Source organism: Vicugna pacos, chromosome 1 (genome assembly GCF_048564905.1).
Source record: "Vicugna pacos chromosome 1, VicPac4, whole genome shotgun sequence".
Lineage (NCBI taxonomy): Eukaryota > Metazoa > Chordata > Mammalia > Artiodactyla > Camelidae > Vicugna > Vicugna pacos.
Window position 1 is genome coordinate 98,760,047 of NC_132987.1, and position 22,702 is coordinate 98,782,748.

At 35.8% G+C, this 22,702-nt stretch overlaps 1 protein-coding gene and 1 long non-coding RNA gene across 6 annotated transcripts in view; one reads left to right on the forward strand and one right to left on the reverse strand.

Moving 5' to 3' along the window:
* The window catches only part of ROBO2 (roundabout guidance receptor 2), a 1,146,283-nt gene that overhangs the window by 870,735 nt on the left and 252,846 nt on the right, over window positions 1-22,702 (reverse strand). The gene's annotated exons all lie outside the window — the stretch shown is intronic.
* LOC140699399 (uncharacterized) lies at window positions 16,431-18,505 on the forward strand. The gene is made up of 3 exons (XR_012077559.1): window positions 16,431-16,515; window positions 17,309-17,379; window positions 18,405-18,505. It is a non-coding gene; the product is annotated as an uncharacterized lncRNA (long non-coding RNA).

The window sequence follows — 22,702 nt, forward strand, 5'->3', positions numbered from 1 at the left end:
AAGGCCACATAAAAAGGAAGGCATCCTTCTTGATTGGAAATCAATATAAAAATGGGGAGGCATAGGAAATTAAATTAATAAAGAGTTCTAAAGAAAAATATTTCCATGCAAATTTTTTCAACTGTAACTAGATTTACCTTTAATCATGCAAACCATTTCCACTTTCTCCTTGTAATTTTTCAATGCTTAAAAAAAATTTTTTTTTGAATTTAAACAATGCAAGTATATCATGATGGCCTGAAGACCACTCTTTAAATACACATGGAGTTGCTAGTCACAGCTCTTATATAATGTGGTGGAAACTAAGACCTAAATAATTAAGGCAATCCACTTATCAAATATAAATTAAGTAACTTTTATTTATGGTAACCTGTGAGTATACAACATTATATAAGAGCAAGTCCTTACTCTCCTGAGACTTACATTCTCCTAAGAAATGAGTCCATGAGCCTGGTTGGGCCAAACTGAGCACCTCATTGGGACTACAGCGTTTCTAGGATAGGCATTCCACCCAAAGAGATCTTTCTCTTGATTTTTTTTTCCCCCACAATTATTGGGCAAGTAGAGCCCTTTCCTTCAGGAGCTTAGAACTGGAACCTTGGAGTTTCTAGGGGCCATTGTCGCCACCCCGTGGAAAAAGATTCTTCCCAAAGATGACTTGACAGAGAAGTTCAGCTGAGAAAGGAAAGGTAGGGATTCCCAATGATTTCAGTGCCTGAATATGCATCTATGGCTGAAATTATAATACTTTTAGACTATTAGTTATGTGAATGTTCAACCCCTCCTCTTCCTTAAACACTTAAACCATGTAAGATGGGTTTCTGACTTTTGCCAGTAAAGTAAGGACACTAACTAATAAAATTGATTTAGAATTTGTAAGGGTAGAAATATACAGAAAACCACAAATTAATTTTGTTTAACAAAAGCCTTTTAACAGCTAAATTTATGATCAAATTAATGCATACATTTTTACTACACTTTAGGCACTATGAAAATCTTAAGGCTTAATCCTTTCCTGTGTTTTCTTGAAATTTAGGATAACCTAATGCTCCAAAAACAGTATTACTTCAATTGATCATACTATGCTATTTCTTAGATTATATCTGAACATCTCTAGAGCTTGAAAAATGCTTGCAATTTTGGTGGTTATTTCTAATCCAGAATTCTGCTTAGACACAGTTTGAAGCCACCACTCTAAGCCCCATGCCTGTATGTTTGTGGTAAAAATAGATTTTTTTTGTGAGCAAAATATGATGGCTTGGAAATAACTGCTACCTGCTTGTACCTTCAAGTTGCAAAACTGTCAAGTACTTCAACCTGTTAATTATCAGACAACAGAGCTTGGAATCGCTTTAACAGGAACAGAAACATCTTCCCTTGAAAAAACAAGAAAAAGAAAAGAAAAAACGAAAATGTAGTCCCTGCTAAGTACTCGGTTTGTAGGAGTACAAACACATATCGTAAAATTATAAAGCAGAGAGAGAGTCATGAACAGATAACAGTTCAGTAGTGAGCTGTGAGAAGTAAGGGAGTGGGACAAAGAGAGCTACCCTGGTCATTCAAAAAGGATGCAATGTTCTACCTTTAAGCTGGGTGAGGCCCAAACAGGTGGTCATCATGTTAGTAAACTTTATGTCTAATGTGTATTTTAGTACGATGTTTTTTGGCTTCAGTTTTGCATTGTCTTTTGGTGTTTTTTTTTTTTCCTTTTTCAAATCATTTTCCTAATGTGCTTTTTTTTTTTTTTAATTCATTTTCCTTTTAAGTGTGTTTATTTTTCTCCAGGGATAAGGCTGTGTGGACAGGAATGGATGAGCAAGGAACTGAAATATAGTGGATATATTCAAAATATAATGTAGGTTTGTGTGCATGTTAAATTAAATATAACAAGACCACCTAGAAGATTTTTATTCCCTCAAAGAAATATTAATGTTTTAAATTATAAATTCTCAAAAGGAAGTAAAGTACATAATACATCTTATCTGACAAGGAGAAAACCCTCAATCTGTTTTTATTCTTGATGTTATTACTATGAATGGATTTTAAAGAGTTTGTTAATGTGGTATTGTCTGAGCAATAACTTCTCTGTTTTTAATTTTATTTGTCCTCATTTTTTCCTACTAAAAATGAGACTCCTGACTCTGAGACCTCCTCACTAGGAAGTGATTTTTTTCCATATAAATGTTTCAAAAATAATTTTCAAAACATAAGACATCAATTTAATATTAGACAGTATAATAGTACTTCTCAAGTAACTTATATTTTAAACATATCTTTATATAAATATTTCAACAATCAGTGAATATCACTAGACAAAATTCTCACTACTTTTTACAACCAAATTAGTTTTTTTGCACAAAGAAAAAAATTCAACTTTCTGCTTTTGCTGTATTTTTTAGAAAACATTGAGTGACAATTAAGTTAAATTATAAACCAGATAACTGTTTTAGGAATGTGAAATAGTGACAGATTCTTAAAACAAGTATAGCACCTTCTTTTGTGTTATGTCTAGAGCTATATTTTTCCATTGTGTAGTTTCCATAGTGTAGTTGGTGATTGAATAAATCACGTTTATTCTTAAACCACTAGAGATTTGTGAAGCACTAAACTACTGGGCAACATGGCATTCCAGTGGCCCAAAGGAAATGCATTTTCTGAGTATGACTAATTTACAGTAGAATAAAAACTAGAATTGTTTGAATTGCCACAAAACCAACCAACAAAATACACTCCCTAAAATATATGCTCTCAAATGCAGCCACATTATTCTGATTTCAAAATTATTTTCTGGTAAAATACTGAGAATACTAATAATTCACATCAACTTATTGCTAAGTTAGACTGAAAATCAAGTCAAACTTTGCAAGAGATTCCATTTCCTGAGGTACTGCATTATTACGTTCACAGAAGATTACAAAAAAACAGAATTGGGAGCAGCATAAAATATTTTTTATGCCAACATTCTTACTTTACAGGTAAGATGGGATTAGTAAGAATGTAAACTTTAATTTTACAAATAAATTTCTTTAATATTTTAACATTTGAAATTTATAAAAAGCAAAGCTAAATAATGAGAATTGTTTGATTTGGGTTTTCTTTAATGCCGTTAACTACTCTTTTAAATAAGACTTTAATCTTATTTATTCCTTAACTTTTTATTTTGAAAAATTTCAAATCCATAGTAAAATTGCAGTGAATACCCGTATGCATTGACTATCCATATACACTTCATCAATTGTTAACATTTGTTACTCATTTAATATTTGTTCTTTGTTACTCTAAACTTGGCAGCATTTTCCTGTATAACCATATACAATTTCACATTGAAAATATTTAATAGTGGTATTATACTATTATTTAATGTATAAGCCACATTCAAGCTTCCCTAAATTCAGGAAAATATCTACTTTTCAAGACTTCTAAAATTTTATTGTTTTCAATATTTAAAATGGTTCAAAATTTTCATCTAATTTGAATTGCATAAGTTTATTTTGGTTTTTATGTTTTGAGTAAAAATGGTAATTTAAGAGATAACAATGGCTTATGGACATAAGCAGTAAGTGACATTAATATCCCAAAGTTATGCTATCACAGTAATGTTTTGAAACGAAACTCCATTAACTCAGATATGCTTTTAATATAAGTGTATTTAACCTAATATAACTGTATCTTCTATAGCTGGCTTTGCTAGAACGGAGAGTCCTCCTCGGTGCTAGTGTCATTAAGTAAGTAAATAAATAAATACACATTCAGAAGGCTAATTCTGAAAATCTTTCTGAAAAAAAATTTTTTTAACTCTACACTTATTTCATCACCTACAGGATTTAGGTTAAATCCCTAAATATAACCTTTGCCTGAATCTTCTCTCCCCTGCTCTTCACCCTGATGATTGCCGTAGGTCTCCCTGTATTATCTGCCTCACCCCCTCCCCAGCCAAGACCACTCTCCTCTCCTCCACACGATTCCCCAAAACCTGTCCACTGGCATATCCCACCTATCAGACAAAACACAACCAAGTCCACCATCAGATGTAGCTCCCCCATTACAGCTTTAGTCGTCCTAAATGTCCCGAATCATGTACTTAGTTGAGGTGATTTTTGGTGTATTTTTAAATTGTGTCCATTTCGAAATCATTTATTTTATTCCAGTGTGTAAGTTATTGTCTCTCAGCTCCAGAATCACTTTTCTATACTCCGCTTGGAGATGTTGGAAATGCAGTTCTGCCAGCTACATTTCTGCTTTGCTCACAGCTCTCTGTTAAGTTCTGTCAGTGAGGGGCACTAGCGGGAAAGCTGGAGGACACAGGGCCTTGTTCCTTACAGTTTTTGGGAGCACCTTCACCTTAGCAGCAGCTGAGTCCAGCTTGCATTTTTTTGCTACACTTGCAGAGCTGGCTACATCATGGCCCCCCTCAGAGACAGCCACCAGCCTTGTAGTTCACCCTCCTCAGAGGTCTGGGTCCCAGCCCCAGGGGAATGATACTCTAACTCTGGAGACACCAGAAAAAGGCAAGCAGCACCCTTTTCTGGGAGGCCTGAGTTCCAGCTGTTCCAGTCTTCTAACTGGAATAAACTCCAGCCTCTTTTCTTTGTTTCCTCAGCCACAGGGATGGTAATAACTTGCTGAATCGCTAACTCAGTAGTCACTGAGGGGTCAGTCTTTCACCATTAAGTATGATATTAGCTATAGCTTTTTGTATATGTCATTTTTCAGATTGAAAAAATTTCCTCTATTAATCATTTGGGGGCAATCTTTTAAAAAATTTATTATGAATGGGTGTTGAGTTGTGTCAAATGCTTTTTCTGAATCTACTGAGGTGATCATACAATGCTTTGCTTTTGTTTTGTCAATGTGCAAATATATTGATTAGTTTTCAAAAATTAAAACAAATTTGCATTCCTCGGGTATGTTATACTTTCTACATATTGCTGGATTTTATTTGCTAATGTTTTAAACAGACTTCTGTGTTTGCATCCATGTGAGATATTTGTGTATAATATTCTTTCTATAAATAATAATTCTTTCTATGAAAAGAAGTTTTCACAATTTCAAAAAAAAAAGAATTCTTTTCAGTTACCAAGTCAACTTTATACCTACTAAACAATTATTTATATCAAAGTCTCTCTCAGATAATTGCTGTGAATATTATACCTTCATTGGACCCTGACTTACTGAACCATGTCTGTAGTCAATCCATAACTTTCAGAGTGGCCCCTGGGCAGTAATAAAGTCAACAACAACAATAAAAACAACAAAGATGTCAACAAAACTACTGAGCTGTGCTGATGCGTCTACATGTGTATCATGGAACCCTTTGAATTCAGCATTTACTATACGCCAAGAATGGTGACAAACACTGTAATTGCATCATCATGTTTAATCCTTGCACTATTACCAAGAGGTAGATGGTACTGATTATTTACATTTTATAAGTGAGAGAACAGAGGCTTATAGAAATCAAGTAGCTTATTAGTCTACAGTCCCCAAGCTGGCAGATGGAGTTGCTAAAATTCTAGTTTGTGCTTTAAGCACAAGCTATACCAGCCAGTGGACTAGCTACACCATAACCTCAGAAAATCTGAAATTTCTACAAGCAAACCCTCAGTAACCTTATTTTCAGCATCTTCTCTCCCCATCACTATTGGCCTCATTTCTAGTGATTCCACAGACAGAAATCCTTCGTCTTTTCCTTTCTGGCTCAGCAATGCATACTTCCCTAGGATAAGGGCACCTCTATATCCAGAAAACTTGCTGTTCTATAGCTCCTCCTTAACCTCATATACAAATCTACACAAATTGACTCTAAATTGATCGTACCGCACTTCTCATTAAAGTATTCAAAGGATCCCAGTTACCATAGGAATGAAATCCAAAGCCAGCATTTTAGCCCCTCTGTGACCCAGGTCCAACTTACTTTTTCCACTCCTGGGCATTGAGTACTCTTCACATCAAACTACTGTAAACACAGCCAGGGCAGAGTATTCTTTTCCTGTTCTTTTCCTCCTCATACCGTGTACAGTTCCAAGCACAAAATACATGATTTGTGACTAAATGCAGGAATGAATAAAAACACATACTTTAGTCCTTACTAAATGAAATTCTAAACCTTCTTCTATTTTCATGAACTTCTTTAAGTCCTTCTCTCTCCTGAATTGCTCTCTCTCCTTACCTATACATTTCCCATTCCTCTGCACGTTCATTTAATCTGCAAATTTGTTGAATGCCTTTAACTGGTCTCATTTTTTAGCATCTGTCTAATTCTCTAGGGCTGCTTCTCCCATGAAGCCTATTCTGAAATCCCCATGTGATACATGTTTCTCTCTTTGCCTCTGTCTCCCTTTCTCTGTCCTGTCTCCTCTCTCTGTCTCTCTCCCTTTCTCTCTCTCTCTCTGTCTCTCTCTCTCTCATGCTGACTAGACTAGGGGTTCTTATATTATCTTCCTTATAGCACATATATCCATTTTCACACTGAATCAAAGAATTCTTAAAAGTTAGGACTTTCTCACTCATTCTTAATTCCTCAAAGTGCCTTTTTTATCGTAGACATCTTTTGAGTTATCTGAAAAAAGAGCTCTTAGAAGAGGGCTGTAATTTCAGCTGGGACTAAGAGGCTGAAGTTCCTGTATTCTATGTCCTTCCGAAGATAATGTTCTTATTTCTGTCTCCAACTCACCTATAATAAAAAGGTTGGGATTCTAAAAGGGAAGTACAATGGAAAATATGAATTTTTGAAATCTCTCATGTTCTTTAATAAAAAGAGGCAGATTTTAGATTTTAAAATAGCATCAGACATCATTCATGATTAAACATCTATTGGATTTTAAAATAAATTACCAACTCATTACAGAGATTTCAGAAAAAAATTGCCTGTGGTCTTTGGTTTTTATTTTCACCTATTCAATGAGAAGCAATGGTGCATAGAGCCTGGAACATAGATTCTGAAGTCAGACATATTTGATGACTGAATTGCTGCTGTTATTTCCTGGGACTCTGACCTTGGAATATTATTAAATCTCTTTAATCTGCAGTTTCCTCATAAATAAAACAAGAAAGTACTGAGTACCCATTTTGTAGGGTTGTGATAATAATTGAGCAAAATAATATATGTAACATGTTTAGCATAATGCCTGACAGACAGTAAGTGCACAATTTGAGCAAGCTTTTAATATTATTAACTACTCCAGTATCTCCAGGTCCATGCAAACTCCCCAATACAGCTGTGGATGTGGTTAATAGGATATAAGATACAGGAATTCAGTTCCAAAGCAGTGTCAGCTCTTGAATGGAAAGTGTAGAGAAACAAGAATCCATTATATTCGTGAGGTAGAAGGGGGTGGAGATGAATGTGGCTACCAAAAGTATTAATTATGGTGAAGATTTCAGGTTAGCCCTAGGGGGAGGTTAGTTCATGTGGGAATGTGGGTTAGTGATCAGGAAAGGCAGAACTGCCTTTATGCAGCTGGTGACACTTCGTGGGTGGCTGTAGTTGATATAATATAGGAAGGACAGACACACTTAGAGAAACCCAAAGGGCCCAAGGCAATACAGGGCTGTAGCAGAGTTTTCAGGGAAAAATCAAGGGTGATCAAGATAAGTAGGGCTGGTCAAATGAAAACCCAATTTTAATATGTCTAAGATATTTTGTTTATAGCTAATTTTCCCCCTTATCCTTATTTGTCGGGTTGTCTTAAGTGGTTTTTGTGCCACTGGCTTTTGATATGTGGATAGTTTCAGGGTTTTCCAGTATAAGCCAAAGGAATGTGCCTTGGCAGCCTCAGTGAGCGTGGGCTATAAGCCTCCATTGTAAGGATGGCGGCTGCCATTATTGACCTTAATGGGAAAGAACAGAGGAAATGTGTCATTAGCCAAAGATAAGGTGGGGAGTGTCACATGTAGTTTTTAATATTTAATGAATCTATATGGGCACAATCCATTATGTGACAATTTAATTATATGACAAAAAAGTTTGATAAATAATATTGTGGTAGGACATCTAATTCATTATTTAACAAAGAAATCAATACTTTCATAAATCATAGTTCTCCACAGATTTTTTTTTTTCCACCAAGTGTGTAAAAACCCTTATTCAGAATCCATAGGCAATTTATTTTCTGGTCAGGACAAGTTTGAATGGAAGTTTAATTGGGCCCAGGACAGACATAAATTCTATTTACTTTTTTTTTTAACCATTAAATGGAAAATCTTTCGTTACAAGTACTTTTCAGGAAGCCTTAACTATATCCAGGCAGTATTTTCCTACAGTGTTTTTTAAGAGCAGAAAGTAGGGCTAGCCATAAATTATGTATGAAGCTATAAGAAAACAAAATAATAATACAAAAATACTTTTGTATACCCACCTTCTTCCTGGTTTGACTTCAGTATGTATTAAGATAACATTTTTTTACTTCAATGTTTTCTTAATAGATTTATAAATATCACAGAAAATTAAATAATTATTAAATATATGCTTCCAGAATGAAACTAATTTTAATTGTTTGGACGTCATGTCATTATAAAAAAAATTACTTATTTCATTCCAGTTTAAATATTTGTAATATGGGAGATATTCCTCTCTCATTTACTTTAAATCCCATCTGATTTTTTAAGTACCATAGTGCTCTTTTACATAATTCTTTTTTTACCCAGTTTGTAATTTAATAAAAAGTCATGCTTCTTTTGGCTGAATTTTTATACATTATCAACTTCACATTCTGATTACAAATACTATTGAACAGAAGAAAACATCACTAATACTTTTTTTTTCCCACATCGTTCCTACTTAGGTTGTTTCTGATTATCGAGCATATGTGAGTGAAGTATTTAAGATTCCAGCATTCCTCAAAAGAATTAGTAGTTTAAAAAACTATTTTCCAATAATAAAAATGATCTCTTTCGTACAGAAGCCTAAACTACTAATACTCTGTAACAAATTCAGAGCCACAGTATCGCTACCGAAAGCCCTTTTTGAATGTAATAAAATACATTATTTGCAGATTTTCATCTCATTTTTGCAACTTCATTGCATTAGTAACTGTCTGTCATTATATATTTCATTATTAATGATTATTTAAAGTAATGAGGCATAAAAGCCTTATGGATGCATTTTCGTCTTTGAATGCCAATATTCTCATTTAGTTATTCTGTAAGATCTCACCTAATAGTTCATTGTTTGACATTTGGTTGAAAATGAAAATCACCACAAGAGAATGAAATTTTCTTCCACAACTACTACTGAACATTGTAAAATGTATTTTCTTTTTCCAGGGTTATGTTTTATGTAATGTTGTAGCACCCTAACAAATGTCAAAGCAGAATTAAGAGCAAGTGTAAATATTTCTGAATTAGCTGAGACTCAGACCACATAAAATCATAGTGGTTAAGATTTTGAACATGAGACCTGGCCCTGCATTTTTTTAACTTGAGGATTTGGGGCAAGTTTGTTCATCTCTCTATTCTTTAGTTTCTTCCTGTGTAAAATGAGGGTATTAATAATACCTTTCTTGTAGTGTTGTTAGAGTAATAAAACAAATTTTTTAAACTTTCAATTTGGAAATAATTTTAGACTTTAGAAAAACTTACAAAAATGTACAGAGAGTTCACATAACCGTACATCAGCTTCCTGTAATGTTAAAAAGTCTTCTAGCCATAGTATAGTTCTCAAAGCCAGAAAGTTAAAATTACCATAATGCCATTAATTAAATTAGAGACCTCATTAGACAATCACTTGTTTTTTCCCTCTTTTTTTTTTCCTTTTCTAGTCTCAAAGGCAGGATCCTACATTGCATGTTATTCATGTATCTCTTTAATCTTCCTCTAATCTAAGGTATTTCCTCAGTCCTCTGAATTTCATGCCTTGGCTCTTTTGATGAGAGTTGGGTAATCATTCCAAGGACGATAGTTTAATTTCACTTTATCTGATATTTTCTAATTATCATACTGAGTTTATGCATTTTTGGTAAGAACACCACAGAGATGATACTGTGTCCTTCTCTGTGGTCCTTACCAGAGGTACACGATGCCACCATTTCTCATTAGTATTCATGCTAACCTTGACCACTTGGTTAAGGTGATGGCTGCTGAGATTCTCCCTATAAGGCTATTACTATTCACTTTGTGATAGATAAATATCTTTATGGGGGAGTATGTTGAAACTATGCAAATATCCTGTTTCTTTTCAAACATTCACCTACTGATTTTATCATTTATCAGTGAATTTTGCCTGCAATAGTTCTTATTGTGGTTTTTACCTAACAGTGATTTTGAATTATCTTTGCGTATTCTATATTTATTAATTGGAATATTTTATAAGGAAGCATTGTCTATTGTGCATTTATATATTTTTCAATTATTAACTTAGACCTGTGGATATTTAATATATCAATATTTACATTGCCCCTCAAATTGTCTTGGCTGTGGTGATTGGAACCTCCTTCAGCTTGGTTTTTCTGTCCTTTGACATATGCTGATCTTTTTTTTTTAGCATTTGCTTATTTTCTGGCACTATGAGATGTTCCAAACTCATTTTATATTTTTCTGCCCCAACCCTAGACTCAATCACTAATCTAAGGCTCCCTGGTTCCTTTTACTGGAGAGTAACATTTAGAAAGCAAGATTAGGGTGTTAGGTATGTCCATTGATACTGGAGCATGATTGCTTCTAAGCAATCTCAGTCGACATACTCACACATACATAGACATTTATATTTATTTTGAAGTCTACATGTTTATATAGTAAAAATCAGACTGATAGATCTGATTCTAATTTGACACCACAAGGTTCATTCTAGCCTTCTCTCTTTCCTTATTGGCAACATCTTTCTCTGACAGTGAAAAATCCCAACTCTAACCATGCACAATACGGTCACTTATTTATTCAATTCTAGCTACAGACTGCATACCGTAGTTACAAAACTGCTAAACATTAGGTAACTACAGATTTGCTAACTCATGTCCTGTGAGAAACAGATTTGCTTTCTAGAGTACGGTATTTGTATATAGTTCCTTAGTCTTTAGCTTTACAATATCCAGCCAAAATATACTGCCATCCAAGGTTAGTTAGTTTAGCTCTTTACTACGAATGTACTAGCTGTTTTCACTTTCGTGAATTGATTTTCTTAGAAGCTTGAAACTGTGCAGGGAAATTTTCTCTTTTGTTTAATTTAGGTAGTGTATTGGTAGACAAAAAGCAGGCTCTAAACCTGCTGGCCCCAGTATGAGTGTCAGCAGAAGAGCTTTTGGGTTGGAGTTAGATGACTCACGACTTCGCTGCTCATTCTCTACCTCTGCCCACCCCTGCATAATTCTCCCTGAACCTTGTTTCCCCTTAAATTTGACAAAACAGTACATACCTTGGAGGTCTGTTATGGAAATTAGAAGTGAAAATGTAGATCTTCTGTGAATAATATCTGTGTAATTAAAAGCTTCTCATCATGTCATACTAATAATTTGCTTTCTAAGTTTGCACATATGTATGTTAGTTTTACATAAAGTGGGATATCTTTGAGAAATCCAATATGGTATAAATGAGTAACACTGCAGCCTGCGTGTGAATCCATGAGGAATTCCTGGATAGTTGGTATCCTTTGAATAGTAGACGTGTAGAAGCGCTGATGTCTTGAAACAATGAAGACAAGATGAAAAGGGGGGGACCCAATACAGTGTATTATTGGCACCATTCTGTAGTGCTTAATAATTTGAGGAGTGATTGTGAGAACAAACACTATTGATTAGTACCTATGTGCAAGTCTAAAGAAAGGAGATTAAAGAGTTAGCCGTATCTTGAAACTGAAATACAAAAATGAACAAAACTAATCATAAGTTATTATTTTTTAGAGAGTCAGAATAAAAACCAGGCCTAATATATATTAAAAGATGATAGTAGACAGAAAAAGTCTTTAGGCTGGTAATAAGCTAAAGAAAAACTCGTCTTTGTCATTTTGGATTTCCTCAAATACAGCAACAATTTAACTGGGATGGATGATTCTAAACACTCCATGCTATTTCCTAGAATGTCAACAAACACTTTTTAACCAATGATTTAATTTTTTCTGACAAATAATAATCTTATCTCATAATTGGAGATAAAATTGACACAAATTTGGTTTAAATATTTTATTCAAGCCTAATTGGTATTCTGGAGCTAGAGTTAACATGAATTGTGAAGTAATACATTCTTTTGAAATACTGACCAATTCTTTCTTTGGAATTATTTTTCCCTTTCAATATTTTAAATATTAATATTCACAAATGGAATGAGCAACAGGCCCCTCAGATAATCAAATCACCATCTTATCAAGGCTAATGATAGGACTGTCTCCTTCATGAATCATTAGTGATTCATTTCACACAGTCACAAAGGCATTCAAATGCATTCATGTGGGGGCCTCCCATAACTGGATAAAAATGTCAGAAGGTTACTTAGGCAAGATTTATTGAACAAAGTTGAAAACTTAAGAGTGGATCAAATCTACATAACAATGTCTCCAAGCTTCCAAACACTCCTGAAAATAAATAAAAGCTTCCAAACACTCCTGGCCATTTTTTAAACAAAAGGTAATCTTGTTATGCCACTTAATATTACAAGGAGATGTAAACTCTCAGCACTAAGTAAATTATATATTTTACAAAAATAACTATATCTCCATAATATTATACAAATACTCAGTAGCTCATCAAGAAACCTTGCTATAAATTCTACATAAATCTGTTTGCTTATAAATCACATGTTTTGTGATTTTAGCATCAGTGAATTTTACCAGGGTAAGAGCTTAGCCTTTTCTAGGTTAGCCTTAAGCTAGAAGATAATACAGAAGGCTTTCTAAAACCATGTTAATATGTAGTATAGTTTATAACCAAAATATTTTCTATCACTCAACGGTTCTTCTTTAGCATTTGAAAAGCTCATGTTTCACTGAGTTATGCAAGATAGTGTGTGTGCATAGATTAGATTGTTATTTTTCAAATTTTAAAAAATTAAATGAATACATACATGTGGAAAAAACTGTACTGAAATTACAAGTTTTTAAAGTAAAGTCTGTCTCTCCACTTCTCCTCCTTCCCTGTCCCCATATGCTTCCTTTCCTATCCCCAATCCCTTAGTGGCATATAATCAGGTGTTTCCCCAAATATTTTGTTATGTGGTTTCCTTTCTAGGGCTCTATAAAGAAAAAAGAAATGCAGGTTCACAAAGTCTTTGAAAGGGTTCCATTTTCATAGAGTATAAACATGCAAGTTCCCTTCTGTCCTCTAAACTCAGGTCAGTTTAGCTCAGGTTTGAGGGTCCTAGAGATGGTCAAACCCCAAGGTTTATCCCTTGCTAGAGGCTTCCTCCTGCCGGTCACCTCCGGGATTGCAGCCACTCTGGGATCCTCCCTGTGCCATCGCTGCTGCCCCTGTGGTGAGCACATCATATAGAACTTCTGCCTGGCTCCCCAGAATGGCCTTGAAGGCTGAAATAGCCATGTATGCTCTAGAACTCCCCATTCATCTCACAGTATTGCCAAGGCATTTTGTCTATGTCTTGGCCATACCTGCTTGCTGAGTCTCAGATCTCCCCTGGATATCACCAGGGCTCACCTCTTTGACGTCACTGCTGCTCTTTCTCCCAGTATCAGCCTGTCATCGTTCTGTCCCTCCTGCCTTGTCCGTCTTCCCCAAGTCTGGCTGATGCCAGCACTACCTTGGTACAAGACTTCTGCAGATCTTAAGTCATCCTACCCAGAGGCAACATGAATCTCTTGCTTCTGGCACTGTTACTAAATCTGTCGCTGTTTGCGCTCCCTGCAAACAACACAGAGCCTGAACAACTCCGAGGTCACCTCTAGTACCCAGGGACCTGTCTGCCTGCAAGCTGCCTTTCTGAACCAGTTCTAACTTGGACAAGAGACTGATCAGAACTCTGCCCAGACACACTGTCTGACTCAGAGTAGCCTCCAACGTCTTGTCTGTATAATCTCTTCTTTGGCCCCTGTTTGTCTTTGGATCTGGGTTTCTGGATTCAGGTCAATTTAGACTGCTGTCTGAAGTCGTGACTGGAGACTCACAGTGACAGGTCTCCTGGCTGACAGTGGAGCCCATCTTCCTGGAAAAGCCCTGTTTCCACGCTGCGGTTCTGTGAGCTCCTCTTGAATAAGTGCTCTTCAATTCAGGGAACATTCTGGGCCCATAACACTGCTCCACCTCACTAACTGCAGCTTACTCTACTGGTGGCTTAAAGAACGAAATATAACAAGCAGATGCTAATATTATTTACCAGGATATAATATCAATAGCATATTGTTATCACTACTTTTATGCCAAAAAGATTCAACCTACATGCCTCTCCTATATCTGGGAATAACACCTGTACATTTTCCTTGCATTTCAGTGTCATAACTTCTTTGGAACTAATACAATATTTCTAATTTTAGTAGGAAAAATGAGGATAAGTGACAAAAACAAATACATGAAATGATAGTTATCCTTTATTGTAAACAAGTGTTATGTGACTATTAATTTTATGAAATATGTTCAAATAATAAAGTAGATAATTAAGTCTCAAATATATCTCCTCTAAATCATCAACATAAAAACATAATGTTTAAAACATAATGTAGGTTGTTAGCAGAAACAGAATTAGAGTAGGCTGCTAACTGCCCACCTTTGGTGTGATCCAGAGAGGTCCAGAGCCTTTGCCTCTGAAGCTCTGTAACAGAGAATTTTTCTAAGTCAGAGTCAGTGGTCTACACAAGCTTGGAGCCTGGACACAACAGACAATTCCGTTAAATCTTAAAATTTCAGTATGTTGGAAGCCAAGTTGAATTATGTATCCCTTTGCTTATGAACTTGCAAGGAACTATCTCCATGCACTTAGATCTTAATTTTTAAAAACTTCAGTCCTACTGAAAACAGATGTCAACGTGTGTAACTTTTATGATGACTGGTCAAGAATATATGAGATAAATATTGGGGGTAGAGGTGGGAAGGTCAAAGGTAAGCGAAGAGTAAGCCTGCAAGCTGGTTGGGCTGAAGAGTAAGAAAAAGATGAGCAACAGCTAAGTCGCTTCTATGTCACAGACACTGTGCCTGGCCCTTTATATACAACATCATTCAATTCACAAGGTAGCCCTATAATGCAGGCATTATTAGCCCCGTCTTAAAACTTAGACCAGAGTATGCCAAAGGCCCAGCAAAGTCGTGAACAAAAGCAAACATCCTATTTAGAAGTCTTGAATTATATTCTATAAAAATTCTAGCTAACTTAGGCCAAAAAAAAAAAATCAACCCAACTTATATATGTATGAAGATGATAGTGCAGTTCACAGAAATAGAGAAGCTAAAGACACACCGAGACAGTCAAGAGCCAGGCAGCTGCAGGGTTTAGCAGATGCCCTCCCACACCGTCAGACAGCAGCAAAACCAGAATAAGAACTCCAGTCACAACCCTGAGGTTAGTGTTCTGTTATGGACTGAGTAATGTTTGCCCCAAATTCCTATGTTGACGCCCTAACACCTGGTACATCAGAATGTGACTGTATTTGGAGAGAAGGCCTTTGAAGAAGTGATTAAGTTCAAATGAGGCCATTAAGGAGGACTCTAATTCAATTTAGCTGGTGTCCTTATAAGAAGAGATTTGGACACAGAGAGATACCAAGGATGGGTGCACCCAGAGGGGAGACCCTGCGAGGACACAGCAAGCAGGCCCTGTGCAAGCTAAAGAGAGAGATCTCAGCAGAACTCGCACTTGCCAAACATACTGGTCTTACACGTCCAGGCTCCAAAATGGTGAGAAAAAAATTTCTGTTGTTGAAGCCACCTAATTTGTGACATTCTGTTATGGTAGCCCTAGCAACTAATACTGTGTCCTTTCCACAGCATCATCTCTTTAATTAATGAATTTTATTTGAAAATGATTTTGTAAGGCCAATATTCTGCACAAATATACATAATTGCAGGCATTCTGAGATATGTGATGACTCTGACTAATGCCTGTGAGGGATGAGTGTAGCGGAGTGGACAAGGGCAAATCCTGTGGGCATAAATTCCAGCTCTGCCACTCACCAGCTCGTTGTCCTTGGTCAAATTTCTTAACCATTCCCTGCCTCCTTGCCCATCTGTAAAGTATCGATAATATTGGTATCTAACTCATGAAGTTGTTGTGCAGATAAAACAAATTAATTAGGGCATGGCCTGGCCTAGACTGTTTCTCTACTCACGGGGACCCGGGAGAAGGTGCTTGGTAAAGCATTTCCAGAGCTACAGTCAGGCCATGTTCCCACATCACATTTAGCCTGCTTGGTTAGCGGTCCTACAAGGGTTCCTTTTAAACTCTCTAAGATCAGTTTGTTCCTCATCTTCTTTTCCCCTCTTCTTTATCCCCGCTGTTTTACCCCAAACCAAAAGTAACTCTTTTGGCCCTAACTCACAACAGATTCATAAAAATATCACCATCCGAGGATCTTCTGAAACTACCAGACGTGCCTTCTAAGGCACTGGTGTGCCTGGTTTCATATACGGAGGCAGGAGGATCAATCAACAAGTAGGAAATATTTATTTTTATTGCTATGCATTTTGTAGCCTGTTTTAGAAATCATCTTTCTTTTGCATTTTGATACAATACATACTGTTAATACTGGTAACTGGTATTGACACATTTAAAATACTTTGTTCTTACTAGTTTCAAGCTAAATCCCCATTGCAATCCTCACTGCAATTCCTATGTTGAAAAGTATACATTAAAATTAAAGTTACAGTAATCTTGTAAACACCTTGTGCCATCATACCCCATGGACTAAGCAAGTAACAGTCATCTGAAAGGCACAATGCTATATTGCATTTTGCTTTGTCCTTTCAGCAAGCTGAATAATAATATATTTCCCACAACCTATTCAACTAGAGATTTGATTAACACATTTTTCATTGTGTTGTTATCATGACAGCAATGGCTTTTCTGGCAATTTAGCATAATAGATGAAGAGATGAATCATTCAAATATGTCAGTTAATTTTTACCTACAAAAATTAGACATCCACATGTGTATGACTTTATTGGACACATTTTTTAGTACATATTAATGTCTGTTGAAATATATTCCATGAAAAATCTACTCTGTGATTTTATTTCTAATTATGTGCTGTGTAAGCTAAAATGGTCTCTGAATGATCTGAATCCTGTAGATAGTGATACTCATCATGGTGAAGTATGACTCTCTTTGTGGTATATTATTTCCAGCTTCTAATTTTCATTTATTTTGAAGATTTGCTATTATTTTCAAATTGTATTTCCTGATCCTATGGCATTTGGTAAGGATTCTGCTCTAACTTATCTTACAGTGATGCAGCCGTTTTCAGTCACCATCTATTAAACTCAGGTAGCCTCAAATGCCAGAGAAATGAATTAACAGGTAAGGCCCGAGGCAATTCCTAGATGTACTTGAACAGGCTAATGCACAAATGCAAGCATGATACGTGACAGCTCAACAATGACAAAGGAACAGAATCTATCATTTCCTTCCCAAGGTCTATTTGCCAAGTGCTCAACCAGGACTTACAGATAGTCTCATTCACAGATGAGGACATTACAGAATTTTACTGAGTTTAAGTGACTTCTCCAATGTCACTGCAATTTAGTGACAATTCATGTTTATAGCTCACAGTCCCACAACTACAATTCTTTGCTTAGGCTGTTGAATGATTACAGTTTCTAGGGTAGAGAAAGGGGGTATGTTGATATCTCACAGAGACTGTCACGATTAAAATGTATCAAACGAATGAATGAATGAATGAACAACAAAATTTTTTGTTAAGTCATTTACTAAACCATTTCTATATAACTATATAACTTGACATTCGCTCAAGCAATTCATCAGCATTTTTGTCCAAACCTTAGTAGTGTAGAGAGACTGAAAATTCTTTCTCTCATAGCTGGCTGATTGGCTGACAGTTATTTCTCAACTCTAACATCTTTATACAAGCACATGCACGCGCGCACGTACACACACACACACACACACACTGTAGAAAGAAGAGTGTCTAACTCATGATCTGACAGTGGGGTGATTCATTAGCTCCCCGTGGGTGGACTAGTGAGGTGAGACTACACATCAATTGTCTTAGTCTATTAGAGCTGCTATAACAAAATACCAGAAACTGGGTATCTTATAAAAAAAAAATGTTTATCTCTCACCGTTCTGGAAGCTGGGAAGTCCAAGCTTGCAGATTCAGTGTCTGGTGAGGACCTGGTTCCTAGGTGACCATCTGATTGCTGTAACCTGCAGCAGAAGGGGCGAGGGAGCTCTGTGGCATCTCTTTTATAAGAGCATTAATCCCAGTCACGAGTGCTCCACTTTCCATAGAGCCCCTCTCCTGATACCGTCAGACTGGGCGTTAGGTTTCAACTTGCGGATTTTGAAGGGACACAAACTTCCAGTCCACAGCATGAACTGAGAAGCAGCATGAGCAATGATTGGGCTTTCCCAACGCCATGTAGCCAGCAGCCAGTAAGAAGAGACTCCTGACACCTCAGCTATGCTCCAGGTCTGTGCACAGGACTGTGTTTCCCTTTTCTATCCAACCTCCACCTGAATTCAGTGGGATTCGGGTTTATTATCTTGTCTTATGTTTACAATGGGGGCTTGTTTTCTGCTTCTCTAGCACTCACATTAAGACCTTGAATAGCATTGCTTTGGATCTGCCTCAAACACTGAATCCCTGTCTTGTCTTATGCCCTTGGAATTAAAAACATTTGCTCTTTTCCCCCATAAGCTAGAAATTGGGCACTCTGTTGCTATTGTCCAAACAAGAAAATCTTTACCAGAGGCTTGTGTATTTTAATACCAACAAAATATAACAAGACTTTCCCCCTAAAGTTTGTGGTTTGTTTCTGTCCTAAGCTGAGCATTATTATATAAACTACTGTTTTGCTACTTGGATTCTGAAAGATATTCATCTTAATAACTAACAGTATTCCACTGAGTGAAACTGAAACTAGATGTACTATTTTCTTCAAGAATAATAAAATTTATTATAATTTTAGCCAATTATATTGATTATTTTACATTATTTTCCAGCAATTCTGGAAATTAGAAAGATTAGATATTACAGTGAGAAGAGAAATCACTAACTGCTGAAAGTTCCAGCTAAATTTATGCATTTACAGACACACATACACATTCTCTGGATTGCAGTTTTTTTCATTTAAATTCAGCATTGAATTTAAGTACCTATCTTAAAAATGTGTTCTAGATTTATAGGTTTCTCATTTGTCTCTTGATGTAAGAAGTCACAATACTTAATTTTAGGATAAGGCTTTAGAATAAACATGGTTTAAGGAATCTGTAATACAGAGCAAGATTTAGCCATAGATAGTCTCCTTGCTCTCAGATTTTGTGTGACTTTTCTAAAGTTATTTTTTTTAAAGGTGTTTCTCTTATACCTGAAGAAGTCATTTTTAACCAGCACCTCCAACTTTCTCCTCTTTGTCAATTTCCCTGTGTACTATTCAGGTGGCTTGGGTCAAAGTCTCTCTCTGGTACTAGAGGAAGTGAAGGGTACAAAGGAACGTCAGCCAAGAGAGGAGGCAGAGGCAGAAACACAACTGCTCAGGTGCTCAGGGAATTGGTGCCACCTGATTCTGTCAAAAAGAGCTGGAGAAAGATGAGAAAACACAAGACGGGGGCATATCAAGACTGTTATCATGACAATGTCAACTTTCAGAATTTTCAGAACAGGTTTGTAGTCTGCTTGGAAGGGGCATTGTACAATTTGTCTCGAGGGTACACTTTTATAGATACAAGCGTGCTATTTTTACTTAATGATTATGCTTGGTAATAACATAACTATTCTGGGAAGGTATATCTTTTCACACTTTACCAAAGACTGAGAACATCAGCTGTGCATAATATAAAAAATTTGTTACTATATTTAGGTGGTTCTAGAGAGAAAGACAGTGTGGATTTTGGGTGAACTTAACGTCAACCCTTTCTTCATCCAAGTGATTTTTTGGAACCACCTATGTCATAGGGCACAACCAGATATGCTAGTTACTAGGAAACAGTTAGTTTCACTTAGTTCCAGCTCTTTTCCAAATGTGTGATGTTGGTTTCAAGGGATTTCAGATGAGAGATGATGTGTGTAGTCAATACAGTTACATAATCAGTTCTGCCAAATTCACTCTACTTTGTATACATTGAACACATTTGGAGTGATTACCAATATACAAGTTCTAGAATGAAAGCTTCTCCAACTAAAACAACTTATATTCATTTTGTTGGATTTGTAACTAATTGTCTGTACTTCAAAAACTCCTAAAATATACATTGTTCTGCTTTTTATTTATAGAGGGAAACCTGTGGATTACAAATTGAAAACTAAAGGGAAATAATAACAAAAAGACCCAAATATCAGCTATTTCTAGACATGAACAAATACAATAAAAGCATCTGGAAGAAAACAGTAACTTTTGACTAGATTTTCACAATTTTTTTAAATAGAAAAAAAAATCTTAGATAAAATACAACTTTTTAGATCAGTTGGGAAAAAATGTTGTCTTTTCAAAGAGGCTTGAAATGTCATAGTTGGTAAGATCAGATTTGCTTCTTAAAAATTGAATTTGAAAAAACTAATGTTTTTATCTTAATAGTCAACGAGGCCTAGCTGAGAAATTGAAAAGCACAAAAAGATATCTGTAGTGAATAAAAGAATTATATATCAAACAGGAGAGGCACACTTATTCTGTTTGGACTCATTTAAGGTTTAGAAATCATTTTTGGTTTAGTTTTAAACCCCAAAACGTTATTTCTTCTAACTGACATTAACTCACATAATATATAGTACCTTTTTTTCCTATCCCAAAGGACTTAAAACTACCACTGCCATAATACATTCAGAATAACTAATTTAAAGTCATCAATCATTCCTGCCATTTTTTGGTATCCATTTATATTTCTAGACTTAGTTTAGGATTACAGCCAAAATTCACACACATCGGAAAAGAATATTAAGCAAGGAAAAATATCCCTTAAACCACACAAGGATTAATTTCATGTTCAGAGACACCATTTGCTACACTCCCACTGCAGAAATAATTAATACAGGCAAACAAGTGGGCATCCCCTGAGATACACTTCATCTATACACTGCACGCCTATTACATTTCTCTTCCTTCCCAAATACAGTCCTTCAGTGTTTATTATACCTTAACATATTTCTTATCATTATTTTGAAAAATCAAATAAAACAACCCTTCAAGGAAATTGAGGGTTAGAAAATGTAAATTTTATTAGTTATGCACAAGGATTCTTAGCTATGTATTAACAGTTTAAGGGATTAGAGAGTTGTTTCATCTTCTCATAAATTTGAACTGCTAAGATATGACAGTTGATGTGAGAAATTCCTTAGCAGCCGTCATCTGCATGCTAAAGCGAGTTGCTTTCACACACGAATAATATGCCTATCTAGGGGCATGGCTTAGTAGTTATCTTTATCCCTTACATCGTGAATATGTGGGACACTCTTGCTCTGGAACTGTTAGACACAATCCATTTAGATTTTCTCTTTGAGGTGAGCTACAAAGCTCAAGTGAAGGGTTTGCAATTCAATGACTGACACCCAGATGTAGAGGGTTAAGTTATAGTGCAGAGGGGCTCAAATTAAACCCCTTGGTATGTGAGTCAGTAAATTCAAAAGAGAAATGCAAACTAAGTAAGATGAAGGAGGTAACAAGCAAATGGTGCTTACCTATGCATTTTTAAAGTTGGAAGAAACAGGAACTTTCAGACTGATAGAATGGGAAATACATCAACTACTTCTAGAAGTTATTTGAGCCCTTTTCAGCTCCTTGAAATAGAAACATATTAAATTGTCCCTTAAGAGTCTGAGAGAAAATAAGTTATGGAAAAGAATGTACTTTTATCTGAGCCGGATGATGGGTGGATGTGTTGATTTTATAATTATTATTATCATTTAAACTATACATGCTATTATTTGTGCCATGTGACTTTGCAGCTACATTGCACATGATCACTCCCTCCATGAAATACTGAAGTACTTTCTTCTTGCTCTGGGTTTTTGGGTTTTTTTTTTTTTTTTTTTGCTTCCTCTTTGGCAGTCTCCTTTGTTGAGCCCACTTCCTTTTCCTAACCCAGAACTCATCTCTCAGACTCTGTGCTTTGCTGTCTACCCTCACTCACCAGGTAGCCTCATCCAGACTCAGCTTCTAGATACCTCTTTATATTTGAGACTCTCCAGTTTATATCTCTCCCCAGAACTCCAGATTTTTATATCCAATTTTCTGTCACATCTTCACTTAAATATCTAGTGGGTATTTTAGACTTAACACATATAATACAGACTCCTGAATTTCTCCCTCAAAACTACTCTTCTAGTAGTGTTCCCATTACAGTAAATGGTGACCCCATCCTTTTAGTTACTCAAAGCAGAAACCTTGGAATCATCCAATTCTTAAAGTTGTGTTTCTTTGTTTTTTTCTTTTTTTTTTTTTTTTTTGCTCCCAGATCTACCATCAAGCTATATTGGCTGTATATGAAAAATATGTATGATTTAAAGTATTTCTCACTAACTCCATTTTTCAACTGGATCATTTCACTGATTTAATTGCCTGCCTTGAACTTTGCCCTTTTCTCTCAGTCTTTTGAATATATGAAAGGCAGATGGATCCTTCCAAAATAATTCTATTTTTCCTCTACTCAAAACCCTCCCAGGGCTTCC